The sequence below is a fragment of the Mandrillus leucophaeus genome, unplaced genomic scaffold, assembly GCF_000951045.1.
Source record: "Mandrillus leucophaeus isolate KB7577 unplaced genomic scaffold, Mleu.le_1.0 Scaffold221, whole genome shotgun sequence".
Classification (NCBI taxonomy): domain Eukaryota; kingdom Metazoa; phylum Chordata; class Mammalia; order Primates; family Cercopithecidae; genus Mandrillus; species Mandrillus leucophaeus.
This window is the reverse complement of record NW_012102266.1, coordinates 3020940-3035175: the sequence shown is the minus strand read 5'-3', so window position 1 is coordinate 3035175 and position 14236 is coordinate 3020940. Positions and strand designations below refer to the sequence as shown.

Below are 14236 nucleotides of genomic sequence, written 5' to 3'. Positions count from 1 at the left end.
CTAGTCTTTTATCCTTTACCCACCTTCCACGCTTTCCCTTAAGTCCCCAAAGCCTATTGTATCATTCATATGCCTTTGCATCCTCATGGCTTAGCTCCTACTTGTAAGAAAGAATATACAATGTTTGGTTTTCCATTCCTGAGTTACTTCACTTAGAATAATGGTCCCCAATTCCGTCCAGGTTGCTGCAAATGTCATTATTTAATTCCTTTTTATAGGTGAGTAGCATTCCATGGTATGTATGTATGTATGTATGTATGTATGTATCTATCTATCTATCTATCTATCTATCTATCTATCTATCTATCTATCTATCTATTCTTTATCTATCTGTCACATTTTCTTTACTTGTTGATTGATGGGCATTTGGGCTTGTTCCATATTTTTGCAATTGTGAATTGTGTTGCTATAAACATGCATGTGCGAGTATCTTTTTCGTACAATGACTTCTTTTCCTCTGGTAGATACCCAAGAGTGAGATTACTGAATCAAATGGTAGATCTACTTTTAGTTTTTTAAGGAATCTCCACACCATTTTCCCTAGTGGTTGTACTAGTTTATGTTCCCACCAACAGTGTAGAAGCACTCCCTTTTCAGCACATCCACACCGACATCTATTATTTTTGAAGTTTTTGATTATGGCCATTTTTGCAGAAGTAAGGTGGTGTTATATTATGGTTTTGGTTTGCATTTCCCTGATCATTAGTGCTGTTGAACACTTTTTCATATGTTTGTTGGCCATTTGTATATCTTCTTTTGAGAATTTTCTATTCGTGTCCTTAGCCCACTTTTTGATGGGATTTTTTTTCTTGCTGATTTGTTTGAGTTCTTTGTAGATTCTGGATATTAGTTCTTTGTCAGATGTATAGATTGTGAAGATTTTCTCCCACTCTGTGGGTTGTCTGTTTACTCTGATGATTATTTCTTTTGCTGTGCAGAAGCTTTTTAGTTTAATTAAGTCCCATCTATTTATCTTTGTTTTTGTTGCATTTGCTTTTGGGTTCTTGGTCATAATAATTTGGCAAATTTTAAGTACAGGCTGAGTATCCAAAATGCTTGGGAGCAGAAGTGTTTCAGATTTTGGATTTTTTGGGTTTAGGAATATTTTCACATCCATAATGAGATACTCTGTGGATGGAACTCAAGTCTGAACATGAAATTAATTTATATTTTATATATATCTTATACATATAGCTTAAACATATTTTTATACAACATTTTAAATAATTTTGTGTATGGAACAAGATTTTGACTGTGTTTTGACTATGACAGGAGCTCAGGAGGGAAATTTTCCACTTGTGGCTTCATGTCAGTACTCAAAATGTTTTCAGATTTTGGAGCACTTTGGCTTTTGGGTTTTTGCGTTAGGGATGCTCCACCTGCATTAATAAAGAAATCCTCAGAGAAATGAAATGGAGAAATGTCCAGAGGAATGAAATACTTGTAATATATGTGTGTGTACATATATATGTGTGTGCTTGTATAGATGTAGTTGTATTGTGTATATACATATATAGTGTGTTTTTTAATGTCACATAACTAACCTCTTATAAAATTGCTATTGATTTAAATCTCAGTTCTTGTACCTAAATAAATATTGATCCAAACACATTCCTATATATTTTCATTAACACATATCAGTTTTTATAATAAACATTTATGTATTCTAGAGATTTCTGTGGTTCTTCATGGAATAGCTTAGAGTTAACCAACACTTTTTTGTTACATACATTAATCCTAATGCATGTATAGGAACTATAGTTAGGAAGATAGAGAAGCAAGAAGTGTGATTAGTTTAAACATTTATGGTTGAGAAATCACTGGATACTATTCTCTGCTTTCAACATATACCCATCATTTGACTGTAAATGTAAATATGGACATCCTAAGTGTAGTGCACATGGCCAGTGTATAGTTTTCCAAGGAAAACTGTTATATTTATTATCTCTCCCTTTTGGCCTCCAAGAAAAAAAAAAAGTTCAGTTCAGATTGTTAACACAGAATGGAGAAAACACATGAATTAAACCTAGGTTCAAATCCCAAAGCTACCCTGCATGTATAATGTCCCTGGGCCACAACATCCTTGATTTCTGTGAACCTCACTTCTTAATCTGTAAGATGGGTTCTAATGCCTATTAATCATGTAGGGTTGCTGTTAGGATCTAATAAGATATATGAAAGTGTTTTGAAAAATGCAAAAGACTTGCGTGTACAGTATTAACTAACTGAAAGTGATGGTTCTGGACTTGATTTTAGTATTATTTGTGATGTTTGGATTTCAATTAGAAGATAAGAATTCTTCTGCTGTAGCTCTAAAGTTGAGTAGATATTAAGCCATATGATTTTCATGAAGTTTAAAGTAATTCTCATGGCAATTCTTTATCACAAATATCAAACTGACTTGCTAAACTCTGCATCATGATCCATTTACTTATATCCATGTGCTTATGACTACTGTGATTAGAGATAATTAATAGGATCAAATCTTCCTTTCTAGTCATATAAAATGTATTGTCTTTTGCTTTTCTCTCAGCAGAAGAGTGTCCCTGAAATGAAAAAGCCTGCCTTCTTTTTCTGATTCTAGTTTTGTAATACATGTAGCTATTTAAAAATGGAAATGCAATCAAATTTAAATGTGGAATTATTTTTATATCAAAATACTTTTTTGATTTTTTTATCTCAAACTACAAAAGCAATGAATTTTTCGTACAATAAACCAGATCCCCCAAATATGCTAACTGCTATTTAGTATTTGTTAAATGTGAAGTGTGTGTTCTTCTGTATGTGTGGGTGGGTGCGTATGTGCATACATGTATATGCAATATAAAAAAGCCTATTCAGAGGTTTACTTTGTTTTTAATAATTAATATTTGATTTACTATAGTTATAAATCCAAAAACATAGTTGCTTCTTAAGCAAAATTCAGCTTACAGATGTTTCATTCTTCAGTCTAACGAATTTAACAAACACATTAAGAAGCCTTTGACTAATGTTTTATAAACTTAAACACCTTCAAGTTTTTAAAATGGAATTCGTACATTTAATAGATTTGATTTTCATTTTAAATAATTCAGCGTCCAGGCTGACAAACCTTCCCATATACTTAAATAATTTTTGTAAATCTAAATAGCCCAACTTACAAATAGGGTGAAATCTTGTGTACTTTAAAACGTTAAAATACAGTCTGGACGCAGTGGCTCACGCCTGTAATTCCAGTGCTTTGAAAGGTGACAAGAGCGAGACTCCATCTCAAAAGAAAAAAAAAAAAATTTGTATTAGTAAGATTCAACTTTAAAATAACATTTTAAAATCAATTATTCCATTACACATTTAAAGAATAAAATTAGAAAGCTGACCTTTTATTCTACAGACCACATGCTCTTAAATATTATAAATGTCTTCTTAAAACTAAAAATATGCACGCTATAGATTTTGATTCTCTCTCACAATTCTGTGCTTAACTGAAAATCTTCACCAGGTTGAAAGATAATTACTTTCTAAGCATTATCTCATGATTTTTGGTTTAATTTTTAATATAAGTTTGGTAGTCTCTTCAATTCATTTAATTTCTTGACATTTATTTTTATTATGGTAAAAACACATGACATTACATTTACCATTTTAACTATTTTTAAGTGTACCCTTCAGCAGTATTAAATATAGTCACGTTTTTGTGCAACATATCTCTAGAACATTTTTGTCTTGCAAAACAGAAACTCTAGACTCATTAAACCCTAACTACCCCTACCCACCTCCAGCCCGTGGCAACCACCTTTCTACTTTATGTTTTTATGATTTTGACTACTTTAAATCCTTCATGTAAGTGGAATCAGACAGTATTTGTCCTTTCGTGACTGGCTTATTTCACTTACCATAACCATAATGCCCTTGAGGTCCAGCCATATCGTAGTAGCATGGGACAGGACTTCCTTTTATTATTTTATTTTTATCTTTATTTTTTTTTTAAGGCTACACAATATCTTTTCTGAAGTTTTTAAATATCAGAGAACGTGGTCCTTGACTACTACCTCAGTGGAGCATACTGAACCTACCCCCTGTTCCAGATGGTGTACCTGTATTACTTCAGTGTAACACATATTATTTCCTAGTACTAGTTTCAAATTAGATTAGAACTCAATCCAGTTGGCTACTCCGGTTGATTAAATTTTTGTGCGTATCTTGGTCATTGAGATTTGCAAATATTTTTGGCCTAACTACCATGATAATTGACAGAATTATGTATTCTTTTCATATAATTCTTATATGAAAATCTTATAAGATGTGTGGTCCTTTATTTCTTGTAAATGTTAAAATGATATCCCATTGCATTTTCCAAATTTCATGACTATGTTTGGAGGTGAAATCACAACCTCTAAGGTCATCTTGTTCACTCTCTTCCACTTTGCCGTTGGACTCATCTCACATATAGTCTGAAGTTACTCTGGCGACACTGGTGTAGCTCTTTCTCCAGGGTGTTAATTTCATCTGCAATATCAGCAATCTCTAGACACTTCCCATTTCTTTGTCGCCACCTTTCAGCCTGCCTAAGGCTCCAGGTAGTTCTCTAATTTAGAAGTTTGATCTTGTTCCTAAGATGAAAATATGTATAACTCAAATTGTCTTGAATATTGTGTGTCCCAAGCTTGTCTGTTAGCATCTGTTCCCTCCCAATTGCTGTGCCTGTCTTGCTTCACTTTCTTCCTTTTGTTCTCCCTGCCTCTTCCTGCCCTCCATTCCTTTTTCCTTGCTCCTTTGGTTCTCTTCCTCCTTTTGTCTCTCCTCCATTTTTTCCCCTTCTTCTCTCCTTCCTTTCTAAGCATCGGCACACCGAAGACTGAAGGATGAGTAAACCACTCTTGATGTTCTTCAGGGCTCAGTCTGTGCTAAAGAGTAGGAATGAAATAGACTGTAGAAGGAAGGGAAAGACCCTTGGGCCCTTCTCTTCTCAACTGTGCTACTCTGTTTATCAGAAGTAAAAGACCTAGGCCACTTCAGAAAAGACATAAATTTGTTGCGTATATATATATTTTTTCATTGATTTTTTAAAAAAAATTTGAAGTTGTAGTTTTTGTGGATACATAGTAGGTGTATATATTTATGGAGTATATGGGATATTTTGATATAGGCATACAATATGTAATAATCACATCAGGGTGAATAGGGTATCTATCACCTCAAGCACTTATTCTTTGTGTTACAAACAATTCAATTATACTCATGGAGGTAGAGAGTAGAATGACGATTATCAGAGGCTGGGAAGGATAGTGGGGGTGGGGGGTAGGGGGAAAATGGGGATGGTTAATGGGTAGAAAAAATAGAATGAGTAAGATCTAGTGTTTGATAGCACAATATGGTGATTATAGTCAGCAATAATTTAATTGTACTTTAAGAAATAACTAAAAGAGTAAAATTGGTTTTTTTGTTGTATATATTTTTAATTACCTAAAATTATTTTTCGTAGTGAAGCTATTTTTTTAATCTGTGTAAAAAACTGGAAAACAGATAAGCAAAAAGAGAAAATAATCATTCATAGTCCTGCCATTTTTGGTTTGTGTCTTTTCAGATATATTTCCATTACTTTAAATTCAATACAAATTTGTAGGTTATGCCATGCATATTTTTTGTAAGCTGTATTGTTCATTTGTATTATATTGTAGACATATTTTCTAGTCTACAAAATTACATCTAAATAATAATGTTATAATTGAATTTTACCATATTAATGTATACTAATGTTAGGCACACATAATTTTGCAGCTACAGGGAGCATCATTTTATTTATCCCTTTGCATGTGTGAGTGATTCGTACAATAAATTATTTTAAGTGAAATTTCTGGAATGAGAGGTATGCATCCTGTATCATTTAGAATTAGATTTGGCTATGGGGTGCCTAGAAGTAGGCAAGCCAGCAGGGGACCCAAGCAGGTTTTACCTTTCTGCTCCACCATCTCTTTGTCACATGCTCTCACCAAGCTACAAGGGCATCTTTATTCTGCCACTCCTGTAACTACTCGTGGAATGAGCCCAAAGGCAAGGTGGAAGAGAGTGAACAAGATGCCTTAGAGGTCATGATTTCACTTCCAAACATAGCCATGAGACTTGCAAAGTGCAGTGGGATATTGTTTTAACATTTACAAAGGTGTGGTCTTCATTTCCATGTACCATTATTGACCTCCACACATCATCAACAGACAGAATAGGTGGGAGAAAGAGGCAAATAGCAATGTCAACTGTTTCCTAAGGAGGATTCCTAGAAGTGATCATGTTCCTTTTACATCCCACTGGTCACTTGGTCTCACCAAGCTGCAAATTCATCTCTAGTCTGTGTGGGCAAAGGCCCAGTAAAAATATATATAAATATATATTTACTTCTGTGGGAAGGGGAAAATGGATTTTGGGGAGACAGGAATAAGCCACATTGTAATGCAGTTTGAGGCACATTGCCAAATTGCTGTCCAGACAGGTTGTAACAACTTACATGCCCACCAGTAGTGTGTGAAGGTGCCCATTTCCTTACATTTCTGCTGACCTAGGTATTATTATTGCTTTCAACCTTTTGGGTGAAAAAACGTACCTAGCTTTATTTTGCATTTCCTAATTATTAATAATGCTGTTCACTTTAAAAACTTATGTTTATGGCCGGGCATGGTGGCTCACTCCTGTAATCCTAGCATTTTGGGAGGCCAAGGCAGGCAGATCACCTGAGGTCAGGAGTTCGAGACCAGCCTGGCCAACATGACGAAACCTCATCTTTACTAAAAATACAAAAATTAGCTGGGCGTGGTGATGCACACCTGTAATCTCAGTTATTTGGGAGGCTGACATAGGAGAATCGCTTGAACCCAGTAGGTGGAGGTTACAGTGAGCCGGAGCCGAGATCGTGCCATTGCACTCCAGCCTAGGTGACAGAGTGAGACTCCGTTTCAAAAAAAAAGTGTTTATTTACCATTTGTGTTTGGCTTTAGGGCCAGGACCAGGGAGATACAGTGAGACTGCCTTGTTCTGCAGAGAACCATAAGAACACTGAATAGAAGCAATAGGGGACAGTGGCAAATGAAAGAGAAACAGACTGATTTGGGGGTGCTAAAGAAGACAGTTTGAGAGAGAGACTTTAAAACATGCCCCAGAGAGATCAGTTCCCATGGATGTGCCCAGCAGCAGCAGGAGACCCAGGCCCTTCTTAGCTCTTGCCCTCATCAACATCACGGATGCTCGTTCTCTCCTCATCCCACAGTTCCATTAGGCCTCCTTTCCCAAGACCTCAACTGTTTGCTATTTGCAGGGATGATCTAGAGCCAGGGCAGTTTCTTGTCTTCTTCTACTACCTACTTCTCCCATGAGCATTGTGGATAGAGGAATAATCTCAGATTTCTGGCAGTGAGGTAGGCTCTTGGCAGCCGAAACTGATATGCGAATGACTTGACCTATGGAAAGGAGAGAGACTTGTGATCCCCACAGTACTGTAGTTCATTCAGGAACAAGCTGGAATAAATGAACAACTATCGAGGTTGAGGTTGCCCTAGGGTCCTAACCATTATTTGCAACATTATAACTCCAAGAAAATTCACACAACTGGTTTCCAAATACATCTTTGAAACCTGACCTCTTAGCACGTTGGGGACTGCTTATAGATTTGGTGACATAGGACTTGGAAAAGCAGCAAAACAGAGAAGCAGAGTGGGAAGTTGGCAGCTACCCTTTGTGGGAAGGATTGGTTAATCCAGAGAGAAGGCTGGCCATACATTCTCAATCGGTTGTTCTTGGCTTCATCTCCACTGATGGCAGAGAAAGCGGATCATTGTAAGCAGGGCCGCTTGCAGCAAATCATGAATGGACAAAGGAGATGGCCAGGGGTCCCTTCTCCAGTCCAGCTCCCATTCTCTTTGCCCCACATGCCTTGTCTTCTCCTGCTGGATGCTGCTGTAAAGGAAGGGACTGTTCTGATGATTGTTTTCTTTGGTGTAGACTTAAGTCTGCTAGCTCTGTTTTTGTTAGATGGAGAAGGTCAAATGCTAACTCCAAGTTCAAGTTCTAATGGGGGCGTCCAGGCAAGTGTGGCTTGTAAGAAGGACAGAAGGAAGAGGTCTGGGGACTGGGTAACCCACTTTATTGCCTGGCAGACCAGCTCTGATGGTGAGAGATCAGTTCCCATGGATGTGTCCTGCCTGTTGTTGGCACTGGTTAAGAGAACTTCGGAACCGTAAATAAGAAGCCTTAACTCCCACACACTGAACTGTATATGATTTCCTGTTCTTAACAGAAAGGAGTGTGACAATTGATTACCAGAGCAGTGAATGAATATTCACAGCTGATTTTTAACTTGGCCAACTTTATGTAAAACTGAACCGGCTGTGGGCAAATAAGGAGCTGGAACTGTAGTTGGTGTTTATATGAAAAATAGTTCTGTAGATGAACTTTACTCTTGTTTAAATGTCATGCTTCAGAAAACAATGGGTTTTAAGCCCAAATTTTGAGGCGAGGGCTTAAAAACACCTGCAGCTCACTAACCTAGGACACTTTTCCTTCCAGGAGACAGATATGCCACACAGGTGGCATTTTGTGAGTCGGTCACATTAACTGTTTGCCATTTAATATGTTTTTCTTTATTTCTTCTTTTTTTAATATTGGAATATTATGTTATTTTAGACTGGAATTAACAAAAAGCTTTCTTCTGGGAAAGGGAGTGCCATCTCTTGAAAGTGGCTGCCTGGAACATTGTGTTTAGAAGGATTCTGAGGCTGTGTCTGGGCTAAGAGAGAAAGAGCAGAGTGACTCACTAGTGATTTCTGCCACGGGATTGGAGTGGCAGTGGGTGGCCCGAGTGCGCCTCATTTGCCATCCCTATATTTGACTGCAGAGTACCCTGTGGCATTCTGGAATCATGGAGATATCAACTGAGGCTCCTGAATCATACGCCTGGCCAAAGGCTCCTGTTGTACTTACCTCTGTCATTTAAGTGGGAAGTTATATTTACTGTTCTTGCTATTGTCCCCAGAAAAAAAATTAGCTTCCTTTGTGAGCTGGAATATTTGACATGCTTAAGTCGGGATCATATTGTCAACAGTTTTGTGTTGGGGATGGGAAAGGATTTTCAATGGCTATGTTTTACCTCAGTGTCAGCCACAGGGGGTTCTGAGTAGGAGAGGGATTGGTAGGCTTGAGCAAATTGGGCACGGCTTCTGGGAAGAGCTGAACTGAAGATAGTTTCTTTCCCTACCTTATAATTATGTGAGGACACGTTTAATTATTTATCCTGGCTTTGTATCATTTTGGTCTTTTCCTGTCGAAAAGTTTAGGGCCCAGATTCTTCAGGCTGAGAGGAGCTGCAGTGCAGGGAAGATGCCTTGTTTTGGGGTGGGAAGAGTTAGCCTTCGGCAGAGGTCTGTTTAGGGGGAGCTAGGCTCCTTGGGTGGATTTAGGAAAGCAAAAGGAGAGCTTCAGGAAAGGAGGAGTACCTCTTATTGAAGTTCGAGGCAGACAGACCCTTTGGTTTTGGACTTGTTTGGTTCTCGCAGGCTTGTTTAATGATAAAGTTGTGATCTTGTCAAATATTAAAAACAAGACAAAACAAAAAAACCCTAGTCTTTTGATTCATTTAAGCAGATCCTTTTGAGTAGAGATAAAAGTGAGACAATCCTGTTAAGCTAGTCAAAGAGAGCCTGACTGACAACAATCAGATGGTATGTGCCCAAATATACCCACCCATGATGCCCTCCCTGCTACTGGCAGTGGATTTTTTCCTGTTTCCATAGGGACCCCGTACTCTGTTGCTATGGAGTCCGACGTGGTTCAGAGGAACCTACCAGTAAATACAGGGGAAGGCCTTTTGTCCACATACCGTGCCAGCAGAAATTCCAATTTTCCCACACATCTATCGGAACCTAAACTTCTGCTTTCCAGTTTGGGTCGTTGGTCCCTGCTAGTAGGGAAGATAGGAAATCTAATAAATAACACAAGAAACCTTTGTTGCTTTACTGATTGACAATGCTTGCTCAGTGTTTAGGATTTTGTAAATAGAAACTAAGAATTTAATTTTTTAAAAACCCACTACAAATTCAAGATAGCCTCAATCTAAACAGAAGGAGATCATGTCTGCTGCCTTTTTTTTTTTTTTTTTTTTTTTTTTTTTTTGCTTGAGAAAGCCTGACTTTAGAGTCCTATGGAGATAGGGTCAAAAGGAAACAATGAAAAAATCCTTGCCTTATCTCTAGAAAATTAGTTCCTGAAATTGCAGTCTTTGCAGGACAAGTAGAATTTTTACAAGCCTAATAATTTATGCAATCCCCTTGCAGGGATAGAAAATGGCTAAAATAAAAGCCAAGAACTGAGAAGCAATTTTTATTGTACTATAGTTCAAATCTTTTCAGGGCGAAGTAATTTAAAAATAATGGAAAAAACACAGTTTGATCTAAGTGACCAGCCACAAAACATTGACATGACCAGGTGGTGACAGAACTTGCATATTTTTAGTCTGGGATAGCGACTGCCAGCGCTTTTACAGATAATCCAGTGGTAAACCTAGTGCATCCATCTGGGCCACACACAGAGATGCTAAAGGAGGAGAGATTGATGCACTGGTAGAATCAATGCTGCACTGACATTCTTCTTTCCTTCAGTTGTAGTAATATCCCAAGGTCCAGACCTATTTTTTTTTAATTGATAACTAATTCTAAAAAAGGCCAGAGGAAAATCAGAGAGTTAAGACAGAGAAACTCAGACTTCTTGATTCAAGTGACAGAAGGCAGCATTAGCTCAAGGTGGGCCTCTCTGGCCAGCTGGCCACGTTGGAAGAACAAAAGTGGTTATGACAAGTTTAAAGATATGGCCATCAAAGTAATGGAGATTTAAGCTAAGAAACAATAGCTAATTTATTGTACTTAGCACGAAATTGAGGGACATTAAAGGAAACATGCCACCATGAATGAAACCTACTTGTTGATCCAGGGAGGAGAATAGGTTTCCAGAAACTTGGATCCTGGGCATTATCTGTAGTTGAATCCCTCTAGGGTGAGCTATGGAATACTCATCCTGTAGAATTCACTGCTGCATTATCCAATTAGTTTGGGAAATGTAGTATGTTGGATCCCCTTTCTTGAAGATTTGCTTCAGCCTATTAAAGGCTCTGGGAATGCCTGCAGTAAAGGCGTGTCTTAAACTTCTTTGACCATGGAATTTCTTACTCCCTCTGCCCTCTTCCCTTTTCTTTCCCCAAGAGCATGATGGAAGAAATAGTTCTCAGAATCTACTTACTTGGAAAACACTGCTTTGAGGGATTTTGTTTTCTGTAAACATAGACTGGGTAATTTTAAATATTTATAATTTGTTTGAGACTCTTTGGACCTTTAATTTCTTTTAAGGACAATTATATAATCTGTTTTAACAACTCAAGAAAGGGAAAGTTTTAGTTGAGTCTGTAAGGCTATAATAGATACTTCCTTACCTTTGCTATGGCATGGAGGAGATGCGTATTTTACTGCCTCATTGATGGGGACAACTTCTTCTGGACCTCTCCCCCCAATTTTGAACTCAGCAGAGGTATTTTATGGCAAACAGTTGTTCACCAAAAGTGGCTCCTGATGTGAAATTCAGAATAGCTATATGATCAGTTAATAGGGTAGAAAGAAAGAAAATAATCAAAATAGCCAGATAAATGATAGATTTGGCAGCTGATACAGAGTCAAAAAAGTGAAATGAAGACAAAAGGGAGACAGAGGTGGGAGGATCACTTCAGCCTGGGAGGTAGAGGTTACAGTGAGCTGAGATTGTGCCACTGCACTCCAGGCTAGGTGACAGAGCAAGACCCTGCCTCAAAAAAAAAAAAAAAAAAAAAAAGTGACCCATCTAAGAACTTAAAATCCCTTTATTTTGTATTCTTTTAGGACCATCACTTAGCAGGGGCTGGATGATCTGATGCATAATGGTAGGCGTTTTAGGGCCCATGCAGTTTTATATTTTAAAAAATTTTAACTTAAAACTTGAGACTTTCATCTTCCATGGAAAAATCAGGCAGTTGGTAACACTGGCTTGATATTCCTATGTGGCAACAGACAGGAAGCTGAAGAGAAGCCTCCCCGTTTGGATGAGCAAGTGCTCCCTGAGTTTCCCCAGGTCTGACCTGACTTGTAATAGTTCTCTAATTTATCCATGTGGCCTCTGAAGGCATTTGAGTTTGTGTTCCCTGGTTTTGGGGCATTCTCATAGCAAAGGTTCTGCTGCCAGCTTTCTCTTGAAACTGCTACCCTTTTCCTTTTGAATAAATTCTAACTGCTTGATTTATACATTTGAATTAAGACTTTCATACCGAAATGCAAAGGTTCCTGACAAGGGAAATGATCTCCGCTGTTGTTATTAGTCATTGACCCATGGGCATGAGGACTTCCTTTATTCTCAAGCTGGTGTAGACAGGGAAAGAGAGTGGAAGAACACGAGGGCACCAGAGTTCTAGAGGAAATGTCCAGGGACCACCACCAAGGAGGGAGAAGGGGCAAAAGAAACTGAGTGGGAAAAGTGGTACTCTAATTATGACTTCCATTGCCCTCTTAACTTTCTCTAGGGCTGGCCTTTATTATTCACATGTGATTCAGATGTATTGGATAACCGGAAGCAAAGTGACAGCAAGATGAAATAGGGCAGACCAGGGGAAATGCCATGTGGTGGAAAACATGCTGTGGGAAAGAATATTTGTAAAAGAATTTCATGGCTCCATAGAGAGTGGTCAGGCCAAGAGAAATGCCATTCTAAAAACAGACGAGCCTGGGGTGGCACTTCCTGTGCATAGAATTGTCATGCTTTCCTCATAGACAGACACGGCAGGACCAGCTGGTAAATAATTTGTCCCAAATGAAGGTACCTTCCTTCTGGTTTCTTCCCTAAACAATAAGCTGACGATTTTGAAATTCTTCTCAAATTGAATCAGTTTGCAGTTGTATCATCAGACCTGTTGCAGGTTCAGTTGTTAGGAATTTGTGCTCAGGAAAACTAGAATTCATTCCAGTGCTGGTTAACATTTTGATGCTATAGTCCATTAAGATCATGTTACTTACGTTACTTAAATCTGATTCAACCTATAGAGACACACTGTGAGAGTTGTGGCCAGAATAGATAATGCCTATCTAAGTGTGGAATTAAGCTAAAAACTCTTTCTGTTTTCAAATAAATGAATAGGATTATGTGCTCCACAGATGGTATTTCAATCCCTTGTGTGGGATCCATTACAATAGACTATTTCAACACAGGCTGTATTTTTTGTTCTGTAGAAGTCAATTACTTTGTAGAGGAAAAGCCTAGTAGAACATCGCATTGTCATTTTTTAGTATTAGCAGTTCCCCAAATAAATATTTATTGGGAGGGTCTAAAGCCAATACCCTCATAGGCATTTAAAGAGCTCTACCCACCAGTGATGACAGACTCTTAGTAAAATGGAATAGTATGTACACAGAGGATTTGAGTGTTAGCGCAGATTTTTTTTTCTCTATGGAGAGAGGGCTCTTTGCCTCTCTCTAAAAGTTCTCCTCATACTCTAGGGTGTTTTTGTTGTTGTTGTTTAAACAGCTTTATGGAGGTAAAATTGACATACAATAAGCTACACATTTTAAAGTGTACAATTTGATAAATATTGACATATGTACACAATCCTTAAACTCTCACCTCAATCATGATAGTGAACCTATACATCACATACGAATGTTTCCTCATACCCTTTTCTAATTTCTCCCATCCATCCCTTCCTGCTCAGGCAACCATTGATCAGCTTTCTGTCACTCTAGATTACTTTGTATTTTCTAGAGCTTTATATAAGTGGACTCATAGAGTATGCTTGATTTTATATCTGATTTCTTTTCACTCATCATAATCATTTTGAGATTTATCATATTGCCCTGTGAACTGTTAGCTCATTCCTTTTTATTGCTGAGTAGGATTCTATTGTATGGCTATATCACAATTTATACTTTCATGTACTTAGCACATTTGGATTTTTTCCAGTTTTTGACAATTACACATAAAACTTCTCTGAAAACTTATGTACACATCTTTGTATGGGCATACATATGCTTTCATTTCTCCTGGGTAATACCTGGAGTTGAATGGCTGAACCACTTGGTAGTTGTACACAAGTGGTCAGAGATACTTTATTTGAAATAGTCAAAATCTGGAAATTTTGTCTGGTATTGCTTTGAATCTATACAACTATTGGAGGAGAATTGATATCTTATTAATAGAGTCATCTGACTCACAA

At 37.7% G+C, this 14236-nt stretch overlaps 1 protein-coding gene across 1 annotated transcript in view; it reads left to right on the top strand.

The window, feature by feature from the left end:
- The window catches only part of MEGF10 (multiple EGF-like-domains 10), a 169036-nt gene that overhangs the window by 55872 nt on the left and 98928 nt on the right, over positions 1 to 14236 (top strand). The gene's annotated exons all lie outside the window — the stretch shown is intronic.